We start from the raw sequence: 10,211 nt of genomic DNA, 5'->3' as shown, positions 1-10,211 counted from the left end.
GATGGATGGATGGACAGATAGATTAATGGATGGATGGATGGATGGATAAATGATCAATGGATGAATAGAAAATGGATGGATGGATAGATGAATGCATGGACAGATGGATAGATGGATGGATAGATGGCTAGATGGATGGATGAATAGATGTGTGAATGAATGAATGGGTGGATAGATGGGTGGATGAATGGATAGATGAATGAAGAGATAAATGTGTGGATGGATGGATGGATGGATGGATGGATGGATGGACGGACAGATGGATGAATGAATAGATGTGTGGATGAATGAATGGGTGGATGGGTGGATAGATGAGTGGATGAATGCATAGATGAATGGACAGATAGATGTGTAGATGGATGGATGAATGGATGGATGGTTGGATGGACAGATAAATGAATTAATTTATTGATAGATAAATGGATAGATGGATGCATGAGTAGATGGATGGATGGATGGATGGATGGATGGATTGGAGGAAAAGAGAAAGGCTGGTCTGTTGCCCCTAAAACAAAAGAGACCTGTGCCCTGACCTTCCCATACAGAGGACATGGTTAGACAGGGCATTTAGAGGGCAGACAGCCAGTCCCCCAGGAGGCTAACACTCACTTCCGACGCCCTATGTCCTCAATATGGCACACAAATTCAATGGAACATGAAATAACTAGGTTTAAAGACTTCCTGGGATATTATCTTGTATACATTTTTTGCACTGTACCAAATTCCAAGCCTTCAAAAGGTTTCTACTCTGTGCCCTAGAAGCCCAGTTTCAAATGCAGAGGAAGCATCATTATTGGTTCTTCAACGTGGACCCCCTGAGTTTATCTATATGTTTTCAAAAACAGGTGCATATGTTGGTATTCTGTTTTTCTTCACTCATACTATCCACGTTCTTCTTCACTTTTCCTGAAATTCTCTTGAAGATCAGTCTGTATCTGATTCAATCAATTCTGTATTGATGTCCAGTCTCTGTTTCCCATCTCTACTGCTTACAAACAATGGCACAATAAATATCCTTTTTTGCATGTGCTGATAGCTGTCTTTGTAGTATTGATAGATATTCCCAACATGGCCTCAAAGATATCACAAGAATATACTCCCAACAGCAAGGTATTAGGAGTGACTCTCTCCTAATACCTCCAAACAACAAAATATATCAAATTTTGAGCCTTTACCATTTTGATATGATATCTCATTTGTGGATATCTTATTTTGGGGATTTGCATTTCTCTTACTATTACTTAAATTTGAGCATCCTTTCATTTGCTTAAAATACATCTTGGGTTTTTTAAATTATTTTTTTAAACTATGTATTTATAATTTTTCCTCATGTTCTAATGTGCTATTTCACTAATAAATGAATTAATATTGTATCTAATAGACCAGCAATTCCAAGCAGACAGGAAGAGAAATGATGGAAAATTGCAGGTATCCAAGGTCAGTAAAAGAGGAATATCTGTGCTTATCTAAGGGTTTGGATGTTATCTAGTCTCACAGAAAAAGTACATTCACAGGTCTACTGATACTGCAGTCTTAGAGAACTGTTATTTTATAGGAGATTATATCAAACAAGGCCACATGTAAAATGTAATTACTCCTACTCAGCAACTTTGCTGAGTTTTGATAAAATATTCCATATTGGCCACTTTCACCCATCCAAGAGCCTCGCTGAACCACTGACAACTAACTCTCCAATAACTGATTCGATGCCTACAGTCAGAAAGCGGATTGCAACGAATTTTGTTCTCTCTCTGGGGCTCCCTGGGAAAGACCTTGACCTGCCTAAAGGTCCCACCAGTGCCCTTCCCCATTGCTCTGCACTTGTAAGCAGCCCCACATATGTGCAGAGCCTGTGCACTTCCAGCCTGTACAGGTTTATGTAGACTCCAGGCTTAGGCAGATTCCACTTCACTGGCATTTTTCATCTTTAATAAGTATCATGGAACCAAGAATTTTTACTTCTATGGAAGTTAGTTATCAGGCTTTGTGTCCATTTAATGACAACATTAGCAATAGCCTGTGCATATTCTTCACTTTGCCTGATATTCTCCTGAAGATCAGTCTATATCTTATTCACTAAACTCTGTATTGATGGCCAAGTTGTTTCCCATCTCTACTGCTTACAAACAAACAAATATCTTTGAACTGTTTGACTTCATTCTCATCCTCCCAAAGGTGAAGGCAGCCAGAATCCTGGGGATGGGTGAAATTCCTTGCATTGCTACACAAAGTTATTTTTTTAAATGAGGTCAATTAGGTACCCAGTATCCCAAACTGATGATAGTGGAAGAAGCTTTAGTATACAGTATCCTTATTATTTTATAACAAATACTGTAAATATGGCCAATGAAAGTAAATTGGCTGCAGAGTCTGCCAAATTTGGATTCAAGCCATGAGCTTCTGTTTATCATTTAATAAACTTGGGAATGTAAACATTCCCAATTCTTACTATTTTAATCTATAAAATGGATTTAACAATGTCTACTCCCTGGGGTTCTTGTGAGAAGTAAATGAGGGAGGACTTGGGAAAGTGTCTGATATTGTTTGGCTGTGTCCCCACCCAAATCACATCTTGAATTGTACTTCCCATAATCCCCTTGTGTCATGAGAGGAATATGGCGGGAGGTAATTGAATCATGGGGGCAGTTCCTTCATGCTATTCTTGTGATAGTGAGTAAGTTCTCACGAAATCTGATGGTTTTTAAGGGCCTTCCCCCTTTGCTCAGTTCTCATTCTCTCCTGCTGCCCTGTGAAAAGGTGCCTTCCACTATGATTGTAAGTTTCCTGAGGCCTCACCAGCCATGAGAAACTGTGAGTCAGTTAAATCTCTTTCCTTTATAAATTACCCAGTTTCCCGTATTTCTTCATAACAGTGTGAGGACAGACTAATACAGTGTACGTGATGGCTCCTCTAACCTTACAGAAGTAAGTGCTCAATAAAGAGTGATTCAATCTGCATTTAAAACAGCAAAATTATTGATGTTAGAGTTCGGGAACTATGAGCAAATGTAAAACTCTATCTGTCCTGCTCTGTTGCTTCAGATCCAATCAGAATCCACTATACCAGATAGATGAGACTGACAGCCGATCTCTGCCCATCATAACCTGATATTCCAATTCGGCAGCTTGAGGCCAGCTCCTTCCATAGGAAGCAGTCTTCCCCATGCCCTTATCACTGGGACTCCACGTCTCCTTCATACCACAAGCAGTTCCTCTGAGGCAGAAATAGATATACTGACATGTGAATTTCTACTTGGAGAATACAGTAAAATATAACAGAAAAAATAAAACATTGGCCTTAGAGTTAAACAGTCTTTGTTTCAAATCCCATCTCTGCCTCCTCTTGACAGCTCTTGATAAGGTTACTTACGCCTAAGACTCACTTTCTTTACCTGCAAAAGGTGTACGACAATTACCAACCCCTATTGTAGGTATAAGGCATAAATGAGATTTCCAACCAACCTTAGTTCTTAGCAGTGTCGAGATTAGAGCAAGTAATTCTTCCCTCTATTCAATATATGTTTGACAAATTAAAACTTACATTTAAGAACTCACGTGCTTTATGGAAACTCTTTGTACTTCAATAGTCTAAAACAAAGAAACCAATTTACAGCTGGCCAGTTATTAATTTACCTTCTCACAACTGGAAATTCACCCTTCTTTGCCTGTTCTGCAATAATAAAGTTGGGCCTTTTAGACATTCTCCCTTGCCAATTGATGCAATGTTAAGCTTTGCCAGAAGAAAGCTCTGGAGGGACAGTGGAGGAAGAGGGATTTTCTCTTCCAGATTCCAGTGTGCTGCTTCCAACAGGCTCCCATGGAGCAAGCTCCTGGATTTCCCGACTTGTAGCTTCTCTAAACCTCAGCTCCTGCAGTGTGTACAACCAGCGGCACATGGCACCTTCTCATTGGCAGCATCCACAGCATCCCAAAGAGTGGTGTCCCAGGGATTTCTGCAGGTCTGGCACGTCCCTCTAGATGACTTCCTCAGGCATGCCCTATAGCCTTGCAGAGTTGAAAAGTGTAGAACTTCTCCTGACACCCCAGAGTGCAGATTCATGGCAATTACCACTCACCTCAGTGATTTTCTCTGCCATACTGTGGGCCATGGTTGTGCTAACTTCAGTAGGGTCTGGATTTCAAGCCTGAATGGGGAAGCTACTTCTAGTTCTGTTTCTTCCTTGGGTTCTCTGCTACAGCTCTAGGGACAAGAGTTATTCCCTTTATCTGCCATTGCTGCATTATTTAGAGATCTCTTCACTATTGATAGCCAATCCGACGTTACTCCAATGCCTTTTTATAGTAATAATTATTCACATTAAACTTAACCAGTTTTCTCTTTTCTGCTTGAACCTTGACTGATACATTGGCTAATAACAAAATGGACACTGCACTCAGGAAACAGCAAAAAATGAGATGCCATGAAAAGACCAAAAAGAAAAAGTAATCAGATTTCTTAAATATGTCAAGATCACTGAAAGTATCAAAAGCGACAGTTTTAAGCACAGTCTGTATTTTTTGAAAAAGAAAAAAAAAAAAAAAAACCTCTTGGGATGTGATATTGGCAAAGGTATGAAGAAGCCACAGAAGCTAATCTAAGGGCATGAGGAAGGTTAAGGCAGAGATGCCAGTGCTTTGATGCCTCATGTAAGGTAGGGTTCTGCACAATAGCCACAGGGTGGTCATAGTCACCAGTAGGTTCCTGGTTCTCAGTCCCTGGCTCATATACCCAGCACCAAGCCCTATTTACAGAACATACCTAGACTACAGGGAAAACTAAAAGTTGGCCATTATGGATCAGCTTTCCTGCCACCAGATGCAAGCCATCCTCAGTCTGCAAAAATTTGCTCAGGCACAAATTAGCAGGCCTCCCATGGATAGGCATGTCTAAGTTACTGCTTCAGTAACTTCAGAGCAAACTATTGTCAGAATAAAGAAGACATTCTTGGTTCTCTGACAGAGGAGGTCTCTAGTGACCAAAGGGAAGGGGAAAGTAACGTTTAGCTCAACTTTTAGGGAAAATTTTTAATTAGGAAAGCAATTTGAACCATATCTTCTCCTCCTCCAAATGGCTTTGCAACAAAAATCTTCATACATAAATGCAGTTTAACAAGCTATTTACAAGCAAACACTGTGCATCATTGTACTGTGCTAGGCAGTTAACACAGATGAGTGAGATTGGACCCTGCCCTGGTACATTCCCAGGGAACAAATGCCATGCATTGTGAATATTCAAGGTTCAGTGGGGAATTCATATAGGTCCCGAGGACAGGTGGCTGCTGAGAGATGACCTGCAACTGATTTCCAAGTGCTTTCTACTTTTTTGTTGCTTGTTTTTTTTTTTTTTAAGTATGCAGTCCTATGTTCCTGTAGTAATTAGCATACTAGCCTCCCTGGGCTACTATTTTTCAATATGATTCCATAACCAGCTGCAAAACCATAAGGACAGGGTTTGCAAGTTTCATAGATAGCTCTAATTATTTCCATTTACAAATGGTAAAAGATCATTCCAAAGAGGCACTGTTGTGGGCTGGCTGAATTATGTGCTTTCCAAATTCATATGCTGAAGTCTCAACCCTCAGTATTCCAGAATGTGGCCTTGTTTGGAAATAGGTCTTTAAAGATCCTATTTAAATCATCAATTAAGTTAAAATGAGATCACTGTAGTGGACTGTAATCCATATAACTGATGTCCTTATAAATAGAGGAGATTAGGGCACACATACAGAGGGACAACCATGCAAGGACACAAGGAGAAGATGGCTGTCTGCAAGTCAGAGGTCTCAGGAAAAATCAGCCCTGCCAACACCTTGATCATGGTCCTTCAGCCTCCACAACATTGAGAAAATAAATTTCTGTTGTTTAAGCCACTCAATCTGTGGTATTGTGTTATAGCAGCCTGAGAAAACTTATACAGGCTGTATTAGTCTGTTCTCATGCTGCTAGGAAAGACATACCTGAGACTAAGTAATTTATAAAAGAAAGAGGTTTAGTTGACTCACAGTTCCACATGGCTAGGGAGGCCTCATAATCATGGCAGAAGGCAAACGATGATCAAAGTCATGTCATATATGGTGGCAGGCAAGACAGCTTGTGCAGGGGAACTCCCATTTATAAAACCTTCAGATCTCATGAGACTTATTCACTCTCACGAGAACAGTACGGGGAAAACTGCCCCAATGATTCAGTTATCTCCACCTGGCCCTGCCCTTGACACGTGGGGATTATTACAATTCAAGGTGAGATGTGGGTGGGGGCACAGCCAAACCATGTCACAGGCAGTATATTTAAGACTTCAAAATAATACACTGGGCCTGAATTCCAGCTCCACCACTTGCGGAGTGTGTGTGACCCTGGTCAAGCTAACTTATCCTCTCTCAACCTTGGTTTTCCTAGCTATACAATGGGGATATTAGCACCCACCTGCAGTAGTGATTGTGAAGCATACGTGAGATAATCCACACACAGTGCCTGGTCCAGGCTCAGTAAATGAAATTAATGACCATGGGAAATAATCTTCTTGGTGGCACTCATTACTGCTAAACTCAGACAAAGCTATTGCAGATCTGCAAAGCTAAGACCTGGCTCTGACAGGGGGCAGAGGGCTTGGCATATAGTCTACTCTATCTCCCTTGTATATTTAACACCAGAATGTCTTTGGCTCAAGTGGGTACAAGAGTCAAATAATTATTGTTCTTTAACTTATTCAATAGCCACTGCTGAAGATATTCCTAGCATTCTTCTAGGCACTGGGAATGGTGGTCAAGAAGACAGACAAGCTCCCACCCCTCATGAGGCTTGTATCACAGCAGGAGACAAATAATAAACAAGTTCACCCGTAAGTCAATGAGATAATTTCAAGTAGTGACAAAAGCAAGGAAACAGTTCCACTGATAATCGCCAAAGACTAGAAAAAAACCCACCTGCCCTTTAGTGGGTGAATGGATGAACAAACTGCAGTGAATCCACACCACAGAATACCACTTGGCAATAAAGAGGAGGCAACTGCTGATACACACAATGACCTGGGTGAATCGCAGCCCTCGTACTGAGCAAAAGAGACCACTTCCAAAGTTACAGATGATGATTCCATTATAGGACATTCTCACAAAGAAAAACCTATAGTGACAGAGAACAGATGGGTTTAGGGTGGGAAGACAGTGTGATTACCAAGGGACAAAATGAGGGATTTGGTGTGGGCTCGGGCAATGAAACTGTTCTGTGTACTGATCCAGACAAATGTGAGAGCTGTTGACCGAAAAGAAACCTGCCGAACTTACTCTATGTTAATTTAAAAACAAAGCAAAAACACACAGTGCCTGTCAGGGGGTGCTTGAAGAGAGAACATACCTCTTAAGAAGGTTGGAGGATGAGCTCTAGGAACAAAGAAGGCAAGACAAAGACAGCTGGAGCCCCCCACAGCTGGAACTAGAGGTAGGAGCACTGGCTGCCCTGGGCATTGAGAGGACAGGGAGAGAGGGCTTGGGGAGAGATGTGGCTTGGCTGCCTGGGTCACTGCTGGTGGCCCCTCTCTGATCTCTGCCACCTGCTGAGGCCAGCCTGAAAGAAGGAAGGACCTCTCCAACACAGTGGTCAGGTGAAGACATGCCTCTCAGGCACACTGGATCTCAAGGAAGTGTGACATTTAAATTCCAGATAGGTATGGGCTGCTGCTGCCATGTCTGGAGTGATACACAAGGTTACTGAAAAGCTTTGCCATCTTGAGCAGCATGGAAAGACTTGGAAACAAACGTAACTACCAGAGTCCCTCCTCTGCGGATGGCTTCCAGACAGAGGATCAGGCAGGTGCCCACGGTAGGGCTGCCATTTTATGGGACCTGCTCTGTGTCCTGATTGATGTTATACATACAGACATATGATGCCACAAAGCCAAATATCTAACACTCCACTGCTTGGGGCTCCTAAGAAAATGTAGTTCTCTATTTCCTGTAACTGATCCAGTTTTTACCCACTGGGGATGGTGAAAAGAGAACAAAGTCTTAAAATTGCCTGCTGACAGCTGACAGTGGCTCCCTGTTCAAACAGCATCTTCTGAGTGATTCAGGCTCTTTGGGATGAATGCTCAAACCCCCTGATGTTCTCCAGGGGCAGCCTGGTGACAGTCAGGGGTGGAGGGCCCAGGACTCCCACAGCCATGTGCTTCATCTGCCTATCTGTGGTGCTGCCAAGGCCCACATCTTACCTGGAACGTCGGGGTCTGGCACTGCCTTCTGCCTTGCTGCTTCCTTCTCACCTCAGCTCCTGCTTTCTGAGTCTCAGCCAACTCCTCTGCCAGCCTGGCCTAGACCAGCTTGGTGCTGAGGCCACCTTGCTCTCATGGCAGCCGGCTCATAGCGGGTCCCCAAGGTCTGCTGGCTCAGGACATGGACGTCAGGGAAATCTGGCTCCCTTCTACTCCATGCTCAGAGACACGAATTCAGGTATCCTTCCTCTGCTCAGCCACACTGCTAGGACCACATGCTAGCTCAGGGCCGGCCTACACATGGACTATGCCCCAAGACACATGGGTAGGGCCAACGCCCTCAGCTTGCAGCTCCTCCATCATCCCACAGCTCCTGTTTGGGACCATCACCAGTCACCAGAGGAGAAGCCAGGATGCCCACCTGACCGCTAACTTCCTCTACTTTCATCCTTCTCTTCCCAGGGACTCCCACCCCCTCCCGTCTGGCTGGGGTTTCTCTGCCTCAGCACCACTAACGTTGTAAGCCAGATGGTTGTTTGTTTGGGGGTGGGGGCTGTCCTGTGCATTGTAGGATGTTTAAGAGTATCCCTGGCCTCCAGCCTCCAGATGCCAGCAGCACCTTCTACTTGTGACACTAAAAATATCTTCAGATACTGTCACACGTGCCCAGTTGGGTAAAATTTCTCCGACCCCACCCTGGTTGGAACCACTGGCCTCCACCATCTCTTTCTTCTTTCTGAAGTGACATCCATCTTCCCCACTCCCCAGAGGCAACAATGGCAGAATGCATTTCTTTGAATAACATTTTTAGGGGAGGAGATCCCATTGGTTTACTATTTTCTGAATATTTTTTCTGGTATTTTTTCCACTTCCAAATGGCACTGAGAGAGAGTTATTATTTAGCCCAGTTTCAGAAAGGAGGACACTGAGCACGACAGTTAAAATAACTTGGCCAAAGGGAGAGAGCTAGATGAAAACAAGACGGTCCACTTTCATGGGCTTATACATCCCGTAGGAGCCCAAACTAAACCTACTTTGGGCAGCAGGGGCCTAGAATGGTGCCTCATGATTCTCACTGAAGTATCATTTCAGGCATGCTACTTATTCTTGGGAAAACAATATGTCCTTTTATCTGTTTTTCTTTCATAGCCTCCATTCAAGCTCACATTGTGTCTATACATCGTTCTTCAATTTTTCATCAGCCTAAGCCAAAACCGAACACAACTCTGACCTACAAAATAAAAAGAGCATACTAATGCATTGGAGGAATCTCTTGACCAATAACATGGAAATATCATCAATTCCTTTGCAAATATTGAGTCTGACACCCTTAGAAGTATAAGTTAAATTAACTCCTGTTAAAATAGTTGATCGGGAGGCTATTAAGCTAAGACGGCTATAGCACCTTGAGTTCCTATGTAAGCAAACCAAAACCCAGTGCAATGCAAACAGTAAAACAAAAGTTAAGACCAAGCAATCAGAAACCTCCAACTAACCTCCAACTGGAGACTTTTGACTTTAACAAATATATTTTCTCCCTCTTGCTGCAGCAAACACTTTATATAAGCTTCTTCTATTACCCCGTATCCCACGCCCCAACATGGTCAGTAGAAGGTTGAATTGTCTAGCATTGCCTAATTCATGAATAACCGAATGCTCAAATAAACTTACTGAAATTTTAATGTCCCTAAGTTTATCTTTTAACACTCTCTAGAAATTTTGGCCATCTTTTTTTTCGGGTTCATGAAAGTGCTTGACTTCCACTGTCTTTAAGGCTGATAGATGGAGGTGCACACAGCTCCGTGGAAGGGTATGGATGGATGTGATGGGTGCAAGTGTCCAGGGCAGGGGATATCAGAGCCCAGAAGGGGGAAGGCCTTACTAATGGTCCCTGAGTAATTCTGATGCATCCCCCAGGAAGAGCCATCTCCCAGATGACTGAAAATCACAGATCTACTCAAGTCTTTCATGTCAGAGACAGAGAAGAGTCCTTCAAAGAGAATGCAAT

The 10,211-nt window shown here is 42.9% G+C and overlaps 1 protein-coding gene across 1 annotated transcript in view; it reads right to left on the bottom strand.

Moving 5' to 3' along the window:
- The window catches only part of ABCA13 (ATP binding cassette subfamily A member 13), a 514,497-nt gene that overhangs the window by 345,829 nt on the left and 158,457 nt on the right, over nucleotides 1-10,211 (bottom strand).

This window comes from Piliocolobus tephrosceles, chromosome 8 (genome assembly GCF_002776525.5).
Source record: "Piliocolobus tephrosceles isolate RC106 chromosome 8, ASM277652v3, whole genome shotgun sequence".
Classification (NCBI taxonomy): Eukaryota; Metazoa; Chordata; class Mammalia; order Primates; family Cercopithecidae; genus Piliocolobus; species Piliocolobus tephrosceles.
Note: the sequence above shows the minus strand (reverse complement) of the source record. Positions and strands in the feature narration are given on the sequence as shown.